The following is a 15,195-nucleotide window of genomic DNA, read 5'->3' on the forward strand; positions in this document are numbered from 1 at the left end:
ACTCCAATCAAAAAAGCAGCAATTGGCAAAATGGACTTAAAAAATAAAGAATCAACCATATGCTATCTAAGGAACACACTAGATTCAAAGACAAAAACAGGGTGGATATAATAGAATCAGAAAACATATACTATACAAACAGTAGCCAAAAGAAAGATGGATGGCTATGCTAATAACAGACAAATAGACCTGAAGATAACTATCACTACCGTGGCAAAGGACATTTTATGATAATAAAAGAGTCTCCATTAAGAAGACATAATTATAAACATATACACATCTAACAACAAAGTCTGTAAAATGCAGGAAGCAGGGACACCTGGGTGGCTCAGTCAGTGGGCTGAATATCTGACTCTTGGTCTCAGCTTGGGTCTTGATGTCAAGGTCATGAGTTTAAGCTCCATGCTGGGCGCCATGCTGGGTGTGGAGTAAAATAAAATAAAATAAAATAAAATAAAATAAAATAAAATACAAGAAGCAAAACCTGGCAAAATTAAAGGGAGAAACAGACAATTCAAAAATAATAATTGAAGACTCTAGGACTCTACTTTCATTAATAGATAGAACAACTAGATATAAGATTAAGGGGGAAAAAAAAAGAAAACTTGAACAACATTCCAGACCAATTAAAGCAGGCATCAATAGAACATTCCACCCAACAAAATTTTGCAGAATACACATTCTTCTCTAGTATACCACAGAAGATTTTCCAGAATGGACCATTTGGGTTTTTCTTCTTTTCTTTTTAAAGATTTATTTATTTATTTATTTGAGGGCATGGGGCATGGGGAGAGGGAGAGAGAGAAATTGAAGCAGACTCCCTGCTGAGCAGGGTTTGATCTCATGACTCTGAGATCATGCCCTGAGCTAAAATCAAGAATTGGACACTTAACCAACTGAGCCACCCAGGCACCCCAAGAATAGACTATAAAAGTTATAAAGCTAGAAATCATACAAAGTGTGTTCTCCAATCACAATGGAATGAAATTGGAAATCAGTAACAGTAAAAAGTTGGGAAATTAACAAGTATGTACAAAATAATACACTCCTGAATTACAAATATATCAAAGAAGTCACAGGAAACTAGAAAATACTTTCAGATGAATGAAAACAAAAACTTAACAACCCAAAACTTATAAGATGCAGCTAAAGCCATACTTAGAGGGAAATTTATAGCTGTACATGCCTATATTAGAAAATAAAAATCTTGTATCAGTAACCTAACCCTCCACCTTAAGAAATTAGAAAAAGAAGGGCAAGCTTACCTAAAGGAAGCACAAGGAGAGAAATAAAAATAATTAAAACAGACATAAATGAAATAGAGAATAGAAAAAAAATAGAAAAACTCAATGAAACCGAAAGCTGGTCCTTTGAAAAGATCTACATAGTTGAAAAACCACTAGCTAGTCTGACTGAGAAAAAAGAGATAGAAGACTCAAATTACTAAAATCAAGACTGAGAAAGGGATACGCTTTTGCTTTTACAGAAATAAAAAGGATTAGGATTGTAAGAGAATATTATGAACAATTGTATGCAAACAAATTGGATAACCTAGATAAAATGGAAAAATTCCTAGAAAGATGCAAATTACTGAAACTTAGTCAAGAAGAAATAGAAAACTAAAAAGACTGAAAATAAATAATGGGACTGAATTAGTAGTCAAGAACTTGCCACAAAGAAAAGCCTAGGACCAAATGGCTTCACTGACAAATTCTACCAAATGTTTAAAGAACAATTAACAAAAATTAGAGGAAGGAGAAAATTAGAAGAGGAGAGAATACTTCTCAACTCATTTGAGGCTAGTATTACCCTGATACCTAAGCTAGAGAAATAAATCACAAGAAAATAATACTACAGACCTCTATCCTGTAGATGCAAAAATCCTCAACAGAATACTAGCAAATTGAATCTGACAAGGTATGAAAAGGATAGTACACGATGACCAGGTGGAATTTATCTCAGGAATGAAAAGTTGGTTCAACATCTAAAAAGTAATCAGCATAACACACCATATTAAAAGAATATGGAACAAAACCCACATAATCATCTCAATAGATGGAGAAAAAGTCTTTGACAAATCCAACAGCTGGGATGCCTGGGTGGCCTCAGTCGGTTAAGCATCTACCTTCAGTTCAGGTCATGATCCCAGAATCCTGAGATCGAGTTCTACATCAGGCTCCTTGCTCAGCAGTGAGTCTGATTCTCCCTCTCCCTCTGCCTGCTGCTCCCTCTGCTTGTTCTCTCTCTCTCTCTCTGTCAAATAAATAAATAAATAAATAAATAAATAAATAAATAAATAAATAAAATCTTTAAAAAAAAAACAACCCAAATCCATCAGCTTTTCATGATAACCTCAACAAACCTGAAGTAAAAGAGAACTTCCCAACATAATAAAAAATGTCCATGAAAAACCCACAGCTAACATTATGCTTAATAGTGAAAATCTGACTGAAAGTTTTCCCACTAAGATCAGGAACCAAAAAAGGATATCCTCTCTCAGCACTTCTATTCAACAGTGTACTGGAATTTTTAGCCAGGGAAGTTAGGCAAGAAAAAGAAATTAAAAACATCCAGATTGGAAAGAAAAAAGTAAAAGTATCTCTATCTATAGATGACATAATCTTTTATAGAGAAAATCCTAAGGAATAAAGAACATACACACACACATGCACATGCACGCACGCGCAATTGTAAAAGCTAATAAAGAAGTTCAACAAGGTTGCAGAATACAAGATCAATATATGAAAATCAATTATATTGCTATACATTAACAATGAATGGTACAAAAATGAAATGGAGAAAATAATTCTATTTATAGCAGCACCAAAAAGAATAAAATACTTAGAACTAAAGTTAACCAAAAAAGTATAAGCCTTATATACTAAAAACTATAAAATATCACTGAAAGAAGTGAAAGGAGACCCAGATAAGTGGAAAGACATGCCATGTTCATAGATTGGAGGACTTACTATTGTTAAGAGGGCAATGCTTTCCAAACTGATCTACAGCTCTGATGCAATCCATATCATTTTCCATCCACATTTTAGGACAAGCTGGTCCTAAAATTCATATGGTATTACAAGGGTTCCAGAATAGCCTAAAAAATATTGAAAAAAAAAAGAATAAAGTTGGAGACTCACATTTCTCAATTTCAAAACTTAATTCAAGACAGGGTGGTATTAGCATATAGATAGATATATAAATCAATAGAAGAGATTTTATTTTTAAAAAGGATTTTATTTATTTATTCATGAGAGAGAAAGAGGCAGACACACAGGCAGAGGGAGAAGCAGGCTCCTTGCAAGGAGCTTGATGTGGGACTTGATCCCAGAACCCCAGGATCACTTCCTGAGCGGCAGGCAGACATTCAACCACTGAGCCACCCAGGTGTCCCAATAGAAGACATTTTAGAGTCCAGAAACAAATCTTTATATTTATAGTTAATTGATTTTTGACAAAGGTGCCAAAAATCATTCAATAAAGAATAGTCTTTTTAAAAAAATAGTGCTAGAACAATTGTATGTTCATATGCAAAAGAAAGTTTGGACTACTATCACATAATTAACTCAAAATGGATCAAAAACCTAAATATAAGATTTAAGACTACAAAACTCAGAGAAGAAAATGTTGGTGTAAATCTTTGTGACTTTGGGTTTAGCAGCAGTTTCTTAGATACAACACCAAAAGCACAAACGACAAAAGGGAAAAAAATACATAACTTGGACTTAATTATAATTTAAAATGTTTGCATTCAAAATAATACTATCAACAAAGTGAAAGATATTATTTCAACAAAAAAAGTAAGTAAGTCATCAAGCTCAGGTTTAACTAATTTCAGGAGGAGCAAACAGTAGTTGTAATTAAACTTGGAAGAAGAGTTCAATTCATTTCCCTACAGTTTTGTGATTAAAATCATTCCTTCCAAATTATTCCAAAATCTTGTTCCAACTATCATAAAATGATTACACCATGTTCAACAATTGCCAGAACCTCATTAAAAAGCCAGCGTAGAATATAGTATAATCAATCTGGTAAAATCCTCTATACTCTATACCTAAAATTTGTAACACAATATAGCATAAATTAAAAAAAAAAAAAAGTAGGAATACCTGGGTGGTTGAGTCTGTTGAGTGTTCAACTATTGATTTTGGCTCAGGTCATGATCTCAGGGTTGTGAGATGGAGCCCCACATCAGGTTCATCACTCAGTGGAGAGTCTGCTTGAGATTCTCTCTCTTCCTCCTCTTCTGCCCCTCCCCCTCACTCATGCTCTCTCTTGTTTTCTCTCAAATACATAAATCTTAAAAAAAGAAAGTAGGGATCCCTGGGTGGCACAGCGGTTTGGCGCCTGCCTTTGGCCCAGGGCGCGATCCTGGAGACCCGGGATCGAATCCCACATCGGGCTCCCGGTGCATGGAGCCTGCTTCTCCCTCTGCCTGTGTTTCTGCCTTTCTCTCTCTCTCTCTCTCTCTGTGACTATCATAAATAAAAAAAAAAAGAAAGAAAGTAAAAGGCAAACCACAAAAAATATTTGTGAATAATATACTATAAAGATCTAGCATCCAGAATATACAAAGAAGTCTCACAACTCAACAATAAAAAAGCCCAGAAGTCCATTTTTTACATGAGCAAAGGATTAAGAACAGACATTTCTCAAAGATGATATATGAATGGCCAATAAGCATAAGAAAAGTTATTCAACACCATTAGTCATAGGCAAATGCAAGTCAAAATCATAATGAGATGCCACTTCACACCTAGTAGGATAACTGTAGTAAAAAAGATGGATAACAAATGTTGATGAAGATGTGAAGAACTAGAAATCTTCATAGATGGCTAGGGAATGTAAAATGGGGCAGCTCCTGTTCAAACTTGTCTGATAGTTTCTCAAAAGCTAAGCATAGAGTGACATATGACCCAGCAATGCCACTCCTACGTGTATGCCCAAGAGAACTGAAAATATATGTCCATGCAAAAACTTGTACACAGATGTTTGCAGCAGCATTATTCGTAATAGCCAAAGTGTAGAAACAACCCATATGTCCATGAAGTGGTAAATGGACAAACAAAATATAGTATGTCTATACAATTGAATATTGTTGGGCTATGGAAAGGAGTGAAGTTCTGACACATGTTACAATGTAGAAAATGTTATGTCAAATGAAAGAAGCTAGTCACAAAAGGCCACATACAATTCCATATATATGAAATGTTCAAGGATTGGAGGGAGAAGGCAATAAAGAGTAGTTGGTAACAAGTACTGAATTTCTTTTGGGGGTAATAAAAATGTTCTGAAATTAGATAGTGATGGTTGCACAGTTTTGTGAATATACTAAAAACCACTGGATTGTGCATTTTCAAAGGGTAAATTTCATGGTAGGTGAATTATAGCTCAATTTAAAAATATGCTAAGGAATATGAGCAAGTAGAGTGCATCCTAGGAATGCAAGGTTGGTTTAACATTTAAGAATCAATTGATGTGAGGTGCCTGGGTGGCTCAGTCAGTTAAGCATCTAACTCTTGATTTCAGCTCAGGTCATGATCTCAAGGTCATGAGATAGAGCCATGAGTGGGGCTCTAAGCTCAGTGGGAAATCTGTTGAAGATTCCTCTCCCTCTCCCTCTGCCCCTTCCCCCACTCATGCACACACACACACTCTCTCTTTCTCTCTCTCTCTTAAATAAATAAATAAATAAAGGAGAGAGAAAAAGAATCAATTGATGTGATTCATCCCAATAATGGAATAAAGTGGGGGAAACCAAGAATCTGTATCAATAGATTCAGAAAAGGCATTTGACAAAATTCAATACACATTCATGATGAAGGCTATCAGCCATCTAGAAATAGAAGGGAATTTCCTCAACCCGATAAAACAGAACCTATAAAAATAAACCCGTAGTTTACATTAGACTTAATGATAGAAGACTGAGGGCTTTTGGCTCTTATGATCAGAAGGCAGGGATGTTTACTTTCAACCCCTTTCTTCCACATTGCACTGTACAAAAGAGAAATGCAATAAAGCAAGGAGAAAAGTCAAAGGTGTCAGCTGGGAAAGAGTAAAACCATCTTCACCCAAGACAATGTAAGCATCTGAGAAAATCCTGAGGAATCCACATGAAAGCAACTAGAACTCACAAATGACTAGACCAAGATTGCTGGTATTTTCTTCTAGGTATTTGCCCAAGAGAAAGGAAGGCATTTGGCCCCCTGAAGACTTAAACATGCATATGTGTAGCCACTTTATTTTTAATCGTCAAAACCCAAAGACAGATCAAAATGTCCACCAGTAGGTGAACAGCTAACAAGTGGCCCTTGGAGGAGGGTCTCTTGGTTCTGGCCCTGTAGCTATGGAACCTCTGCTGGAGGAGCTAGAGAGGCAGATGATGGAAACAAAAGGTAGACCACTTCTCACCTGGTCTTGGAGATGTCCCGCTGAGGAGCAGCGCACACTTGGTTGGGAGGTAGAGACGAGGGTTGTCCAGCAGGAGACAACCTGTGAAGGTCACAGACCTTCTGTGGGGCTGTGGGGCCCGGGAAGCAGAAACAGAGAAAGTATAGACTGGCACAATAAACACGAGGAGGGTGACTTTGGGAAAAAAATGTATAGAGTGGATTTTCAGAACGTTGGTACATGATGTGATTCCCTCTTCTCAAGGTTTCTTTTGGATGAGACACAGTACCAGGATGCACCCTGAAATAAATATCACAGCAATAATGGCTATGAGTACTGCATGCCTACGAAGCACAAGTACTGAGTGCTATATGTCCCAATATGTCCCAGTCTGGGAGGTGGGTACTGTACCCCCATTACATAGAGCGTGGCACAGAGTTTCAAATGTGCTGCCCAAGATGGCGTTACTAAGTGGCAGAGCCAGAACATTCCATTTTGTATTCAAACCTAGAGCTGAGAAGTCATTTCCCTTATTCTGACCTTCTTTCCTGGCCACGGCCCCCTCCACACCCTCTCAAGGTTGGGTGGGTCGGGGACAGGTGCCCCAAAATGATTTGGTTCAGGCCTCACATTCCCCGTACACCTTAACTCCAAACAAGGGTATATGTCCAATCAGAGACTCTCGGCCAGGTCTGAGAGGAGGGAGATTCTTTCTCACTGTCTGACACTACCACCTCCAATGAGTCATGAATTAATAATTCTATAAATCTCATAATTACCTAGTTCTAGCACAAGTACATTGCTTTTAAAATATACCGTAATATTTGTTAACTCATTTTGATATAGGTTCGTTTTTACTCTGGTGGAAAACTAGAAACAGGAGTGGTCTTTGACGACCTTTGAGAGGCCTTGCTCCCTCCTATCTGAAGGAAGCAGGAAGAGGGGAATGTACCAGAAACAACCACGCTGATGCCCACTCTGGGAGCTGCCAGTGGCTCTGCTGTCAGCATGGCCACACACACAGAGGCGTTGAGGGCATTTGTGAGGAAGCTACCAGGTCCAGATTGACTGAAAAACGTGGCTTTTGGGTGCTTGTTCTTTTTTAAAAAAAAGATTTTATTTATTTATTCCTGAGAGATGGAGAGAGAGAGAGAGAGAGGCAGAGAGAGAGGCAGAGGGAGAAGTAGGTTCCCTGTGGAGAGCCCCATGTGGGACTTGATCCTGGGACCCTGGGATCACTCCTTGTGCCGGAGGCAGGGGCTCAACCACTGAGCCACCCAGGTGCCCCTGGCTGCTTGTTCTTTTAATTCAGTGGTTCTCACTGGGGGTCATGTTGGTCCCTTCCCCAAAGGGCATCTGGCCAGGTCTGGAAACTTTTTTGATTTTCACAAGTGTGGGGAGGGGTTACTGGCATCTAGCGGGTAGAGACCAGAGATGCACCAGAGCATCCCACAATACCCAGTTCAGCCCCGACAACCAGGAATCATCTATGTAAAATGTCAAAGTGCCACGGCTGAGAAACTCTGCTTCAAACCCTTGGAGGCCCACTGGGAGCAGGGCTGTCATGCCCTTCTAAGAAGCTTCTACAAGTTCTCATTTGGGCTGGAAGCCAGAGAGGTTTGGACTATAGGCCATGCCCCTTGGGGAATTCCCCTGTCTTCACCTGGCCACCCCCTCTGGGCCCTCTGCTGGAGAGCTCTGCCCTCAGGTAAATGTTTTCCCTACATGTTTGGGAAACTTCAAGAAAAATCCCCTTTAGCCCTCTTGTAAGCGGTGAAGATGTACTGTACGGTGAAAAAAAAATTAAGACAGCTAGGGGATTTTTATTATTTAAGTCAAATAAATAAAAGTGGCAGTTGACCCTTCAGATTTCACAGGTGACACATCTATCAATTGGCCCTCAAAATGGCACTCAGAGGGAACTGGGGGTGGGAAGAGTGGGTTTCGTATTCATGAGTTCCTGTTCTACCCTGGGCTGCTGTAACCTGGGAATTGTGACCGTGGGGGAGCAGCCTGAGGGGGGGTGGGCAGCAGCTGGCGGGAAAGGCCGCCCACTCCTCCCCCAGCTGCCAGCCGCCACCTCAGTGTGGGGCCCCTGGGGAAAGTCTAGTCTTTTCTAACTCGAGAGTGGGCTCTTAGGGAACACAAGGCAAAACACCCTTGAAAGCGAACTGCCTCTCAGTGGAAAAAGCACAGGGACCCAAGGTTCAGAGGGTGGCCTCGTGGCTGACTACACTGAGCACCTACCAGGACAGGGGAGGGCTGCCGACACTTCCTGACCCTCAGTGCCCCTCAGGCCCTGGGTCTTGGGCAGCATGCTTTGGTGGACTTGACCCTAGGGTGAACTTAAATGGGCCTCTTACTGGCTCCAAGCAGGTGATGAGAACAGATTAGAAACCAGTTAACTTGAGGTCGCTGGAATCTGGCTGTTGTCTGTGTGCCCCCGGGCAGCTGAGAGAGTGACCAGAGAGACCAGAGAGCCAGGCGGGCATCTCTTCCTTCTGGGCCTGGAAGCCTACCTGGATCTGGAGGCCACAAATGGGCCATCCTGGAGAAATGGGCTTCAAGATTTCCCCTAGTCAGGGATGCCTGGGTGGCTCAGTGGTTGAGTGCCTTCAGCTCAGGGCGTGATCCTGGGGTCCGGGAATCAAGTCCCAACTATGCCTCTGCCTCTCTCTCTCTCTCTCTCTCTCTCTCTCTCTCTCACTCTGTCTTTCATGAATAATTAAATCTTTACAAAAAAAAAAAAAATTTCCCTTACTGAGAAGGCTGCCTACTAGAACCACCTCAGGGAGCTTTAGAAAAATACCCCGGCTCAGACCAATTAGATGGGATTATCTGACCGTGCATCCCAAGCGAGTATTTCCTTCCTTCTTTTCGGCCTTGGGAGATTTTTGCACCTCCTTCCAGGGAGGGAAGCCTGACTTCTGAAATGACTCTCTTGAAGGAAAAGCACCTATTCTATAGGCAGCCTCCCACCTTACAGGGGGAGGCACACCACAAACACACGGGAGGTTTCTGCTCTGTTTCAGCTCATTGCCTTCACGACTTGGTCACAGCATCTTTGCTCTTGTTAAACATAGGTCAGTTAGATCCCAAAGGCTTGGAAAAGAGCTGAGTCAGGAGGGATTAGACTGAAGTTGAGTTGAGTTGACCCTTGAATAACTTTGGGGTTGGGGTGCTGACCCCCCTGCCCGATTGAAAATCCACGTATAATTTCTTGCTCCCCTAAAACTTCACTACTAACAGCCTGCTGTTGACTAGCACCCTTACCCATAAACAGTCTGTTCACACCTATTTTGTATATTACAGATATTATACACTGCATTCTTACGAAAAAATAAGCCGGGGGATCCCTGGGTGGCTCAGCGGTTTGGCACCTGCCTTCAGCCCAAGGTGTGATCCTGGAGTCCCGGGATCGAGTTCCACATTGGGCTTCCTCCATGGAGCCTGCTTCTCCCTCTGCCTGTGTCTCTGCCTCTCTCTCTGTGTCTCTCATGAATAAGTAAATAAAATCTTAAAAAAGAAAAAAGAAAAAAGAAACCGGAGAAATGTTGTGTGAAAGGTCATAAGGAAGAGAAAATACATTTATAGCACTATACTGTATCCCCTCCCCCAAATCTGCATATGGGGGACCCATGCAGTTCAAACCCACGCTGTTCAAGGGCCAACTGTACATATCTGTCCTGGCCCTAGGAACAGCTAAGGAATAGGAGAATTGAACTGGTGGGAAGATAGCAAGTATGTGCATTCAACACCATCTATTTTCAATTACTTTGAGGAGCACATTTACCTCCAACACATTCTGCTCACCTGAAACAAGGCTGGTCCGATAGGCACCAGTGTTATGGCACCAGTTACTAAAATGCTGAAATACAAACTGGCAAACAGATGCTGTCTTGAATTCTTAGAGTCCCTCCTCCCCTCTCCTTCTCCTTTCTCTTCCTTCAGGACCACCCCCTTTCTTGCCTCCCATGATCGAGCTCCTCAAAGTTTATTTGCTCAATACAGCGGTGGCCCAGATCTGTTCTGACTGCTGGATGCCCACATGGTACAGGTTGTCACATGTGTCATCCTTGATTTTATTTTTATTTTTATTAAAAAAAATTTTTTTTTCATCCTTGATTTTAAACCATCTCAATCTACTCACAAGAGCAGCTTGCTCCAAGGCTGTCTGCTTGCCATATTCAGTGAGGGCAATACAAGTTTGTTCTTTTAACAAAGACTCCTATTATGGTACTGTCCTGAGAACTTCACAAATGTGGATTTATTTCATCCTTGTAACGACCCTATGAGATCGGTAATGTTATATTCTCCCGTGTTATAGATGTGGAAGTCAAGGTACAGACGGGTTGAGTAACTTAGCCTCAAGGTCACCAGCTGATAAGGGGAGAGTTGGGCTTGTAGGTCAATCGGGCCACAGAGTCCGCTACTCTCAACCTGAGAAAAGACAGTCATGAGCTAGTGTGGTGGGGCTTTTTTCCTTTGCCAAACTTAGATTAAGAGAGTAAACTAGAATTTCCTCCTCTCTTGCATTCCCTGCCACCAAGTGAGCACCCGGGGAGAGGGAAAGGGACCTTCTTAAGGTCACAAAGTGATTGGGTACAGAGCTAGGAGCAAACAAAATGCTGCCCCTTGATTCCCTCCTGGTCTCACAGCAGATTGCTTGCATCCAGCTAAATATCCCCTCAGAAATCAGTTTGGAGAGCAGCCCACGTGGCTCAGCGGTTGGTGCCGCCTTCAGCCCAGGGCATGATCCTGAAGACTTGGGATCGAGTCCCACATCGGGCTCCCTGCATGGAGTCTGCTTCTCCCTGTGCCGTTTCTCTGCCCCTCTCTCTCTCATGAATAAATAAAATCTTAAAAAAAAAAAAAAAAAGAAAGAAATCAGTATGGAAAAGTGTTGTGTCCACAAGTTCTTGAATATTCCCCCCTTTGAGAGATGGAGCCTCCTTTGCCTCCCCTCAAGTGTGGCCTGAACTTAGAGTCTCACTTCTACCAAATATAATAAAGCAGAAGTGTTGGGGGGTTAGGTCATAAAAGATATTGCCACATCCTCCTCCTCCTTCTCTCTCTCTCTCAGATTGATTGTTCTGGGGAAAGTTAGCTGCCAGTATGACCTTGAAAAATTTACTTAACTTCTCTATACCTTAGGATTTCACAGCCATAATATTACCTCCTAGGACTATTTTGAGAATGGGATGAATCAATGTATTGTCTGGCATATAGTAAATGATCTATAGCAAGGATGCTGGGCACAATTGTACAAACTATTGACTGTTCAAGAGCCTCAACCTTAGAAGTCAAATAGGGGCTCGTCAGTCCCTGCCCTTTGGCCTCAGATTGCCTACCAAGAGGTGGCACTGTTTTCTAAATTGTACAGGGCCAAACATGAGCCAACAACTAGCCTGATACGTGTTCTTGTCAGCATAAGGGATTTAAGTGTCTAGTAAATGCTACCGTAGCATTATCCTGAGGCTTTGGGCTGATGTTTAGTGAGTTGCTGCTGGCTGTAGTACAACTGTTACTTGGTGGCTTTGTGGAGTTCTCTGGAAAAACCTCAGGAGGATGTCAATATCCCAAGCCTTGCCATGACCTTTCAGGTATAGATACAGATAAAAACTGAAAATTAAATGTAAAAATATTGACAATGTAAAAAACTTAAAACCATGCATGTCAACACTATGCGTTGCTTTGGGTATATGTATAGATATGGTTCAAGTATAGAGACATGTGTGGCACTATTAAGACCATGTTCTGGAAAATAGTTATGTGGGTGGGGAGGAAATGAGGTTAGGTAGGGATATACAGGGGCCTTCAGCTCTATTCATAGTTTATTTCTTATGCTTAATGGTAGATATGCAAGTGTTTTTTCTTTAATCTTAAGTATGTAAAAATCATTCATAATCAGTACTCTTGAAAGAAACCATCTTTCCATGTAAGAGATAATTTTTTACTTTTCTCTTCTTTAGTCTCTGTTAAGTATTAAATCAGTATATTGATTCGGAACCACAGAATCAAGCAATCATTCAGCCAACAAGTATTTACTACTGAATGATAGAATGCTCAAAGAGCAAAGAACTTCATCTGAACATTATAACACTGATAATAACCTATTTGGTTATTTGACTACTTCCCCTTCTTCCTATGAGGACAGAGGCTCTGTCTTATTACTGTGTATGATTTCGGCCACATGATAGGTATTAATAAATGTTAAATTGAAGAAAACATAAATATGATAGTTTTTATCCTTATAGAGCTTTCTATACACTAAGGGTGAGAAAAGATAGAGGATAATGCAGGTCATGATAAGTGCCCTAAGTATGAGCCAAGTTCTGTGGGAATTTATTCATACATGTATTCACTTGACAACTATTTATTAGGCACCTACTAGGCGCTGGGCATGCAATTGTTAACAAGAGAGACACAGTCATTGGTTTTTACATGATAAAAAACCAATTTCACTTCACTGGCCTATGCCACCAACATCTTTTACTTGGATTATTACAATAATAATAAAACCCAATTCCGTAAAAAAAAAAAAAAAAAAAAAAAAAAACCCAATTCCGTAATCCTGACTAGTCTCTCTACTTCCACTTTGTTCCTCTACAGTAAAAGCTCAACTGCTCAACTGCATCCAGAAAATCTTGTTAAAACCCAAGTTAGAGCTCATCACTCCTCTGCTCTAAAACCTGTGGGAGATTGCAGGAATGGCCACAAGTCTTTAAATCTCTCTCTCTCTCTCTTTTTTTTAAAGATTTTATTTATTTATTCATGAGAGACACAGAGAGAGAGGCAGAGACATAGGCAGTGGGAGAAGCAGGCTCCATTCAGGGAGCCCGACGTGGGACTCGATTCTGGGGCTCCAGGATCATGCCCTGGGCCGAAGGCAGGTGCTAAACCGCTGAGCCACCTGGGCTGCCCAAGTCTTTAAATCTCTTATTGAGAGGTTTATCTCAAATCTCAAACCCTGAGTCTGGGCTGGCCTTGGGACGTTCTTTGTCTAGCAGAGTGTGGCAGAAGGAACAATTCCAAGCCCAGGCCTCAGAAGGTTTAAACACCTCCGTGCTTACCTTTGGAATCCTGCACCTGCTAGATAAACAAGCCTGTTGGAGGGATGAGAGATCACATGGAGCAGAGCTGACCCAGCTAAGACTAATTATCAGCCAACCTTCCAGCTGTCTGAGGACACAGACAGAGCCCAGCCTTGCTCAGTCTTTACCAGAAGAACCTTCCAGATGACCCATGAGCTAAATAAATAGTTGTTTTATGCCATTGAATTTCTTTTGTGGTTTGTTAGGCAGCAAAAGCAAATGGATTCACCATCTTGTTCAGGGAAAAAGTCAAAGCACTAACTGTATCTCCTGTACTCACAACATTGCCTGTACATGGTAGGTGCTCAATAAACATATGTTGAATTAAATTCATAAAAGGATTCTTTTTTTTTTTTTCATAAAAGGATTCTAAAGAGCGAAACAGGGAAAAAAAACCTAACTAGTAAAATGCTCACAAAATTTGCTAAGTGCTATGAAGGACACAAATAATGGCTGGGGTAGAGAACCACAGAGTGGAAGTGGGAAGGGGTATTTCTGAGGCTCTCCGTGTCTTTCAGAATGAAAGCCAAAATCTTTATCATGGCTTCCAAGGCCCTCCATGACCTGGCCCTGACCCTGCCGACTTCATCTTCTGCCCCTCACTGTCTCACTGCTAACACACCAAACACTTACACCTCAGGTCCTTGCTGGAATGTTCCCTTCCCAATGTGACTGAATGTTCAAGTCACTATTCAGATGCCCTCCTTTCAGTAAGATCTTCCTGACCACCCTGTAGAAACAGCAACGCACTGACCCCCAGAATTCCCTACCCCGGCCCCCTCTGCTTTATCTTTCTCCACGGCACTTGTCACCAGCTGACGAATTATATATTAACTTCTTTGTTTACTGTCTTTTTTTTTTTGAAATTTCAATACTTCATTCTCAATAATGAATAGAACAATCAGAGGATAAGAAAAAAATGTGGGCTTAATTAACAGAACAAACCAACCAGATCAAACATATACAGAATATTCTACCCTAGAACAACAGCACACACATTCTTCTCAAATGCACAGGGGACATTTTTACAGGATATGTTAGGCCACGATTAAGAATTAATATTTTTAGAAAGATATATATTATACAAAATATCTTCTGCCAAAATGGGATGAGGTTAGAGACCAAACCCATTAAAAGGAAATAAAGGTAGAAAGTTCACAGATCTGTAGGAATTAAACAACAAACTCTTAAACAACCAATGGATCAAAGGAGAAATTAGAAGGAATATTACAAAGAAGAAATGACAAGGGATATTTAAAAATACTTAGAGATGAACAAAAACTACAATACAAGAAAACTTATGGGATATATACAACGGAATATCACTTTGTTTATTGTCTGCCTCTTCCGCTCGAATATAACTTCCAGGAGGAAAGGAATTTTGTTTTGCTCAATATATCCTATGGGACAATATTGCCTTCAGACAGAAATTCCCACCAGTGGATACAAAATCCTTTAGGGGCCATGCTTCCTAGCTTTCCTAAGACTAAGCAAGGCAAGCATTTGGCTTTGAGCCATACTGGGAATAAAGCAAAGGCTTTTTTTTTTAAAGCCAAAATGCCCCCGTGAGGTTGGATTGCTTACTGAGAACTCCACAAATGTGCTCATGGCAAGGCTAATAGCACAAGTAACACCTGTCTTCACAGCATATTTTACCGCCTACTAGGGGCGTTCTAATCCACGCTTACCCACTTGCTTCTGGAAACAGCCC

The sequence above is a fragment of the Canis lupus genome, chromosome 8 (genome assembly GCF_003254725.2).
Source record: "Canis lupus dingo isolate Sandy chromosome 8, ASM325472v2, whole genome shotgun sequence".
NCBI lineage: Eukaryota > Metazoa > Chordata > Mammalia > Carnivora > Canidae > Canis > Canis lupus.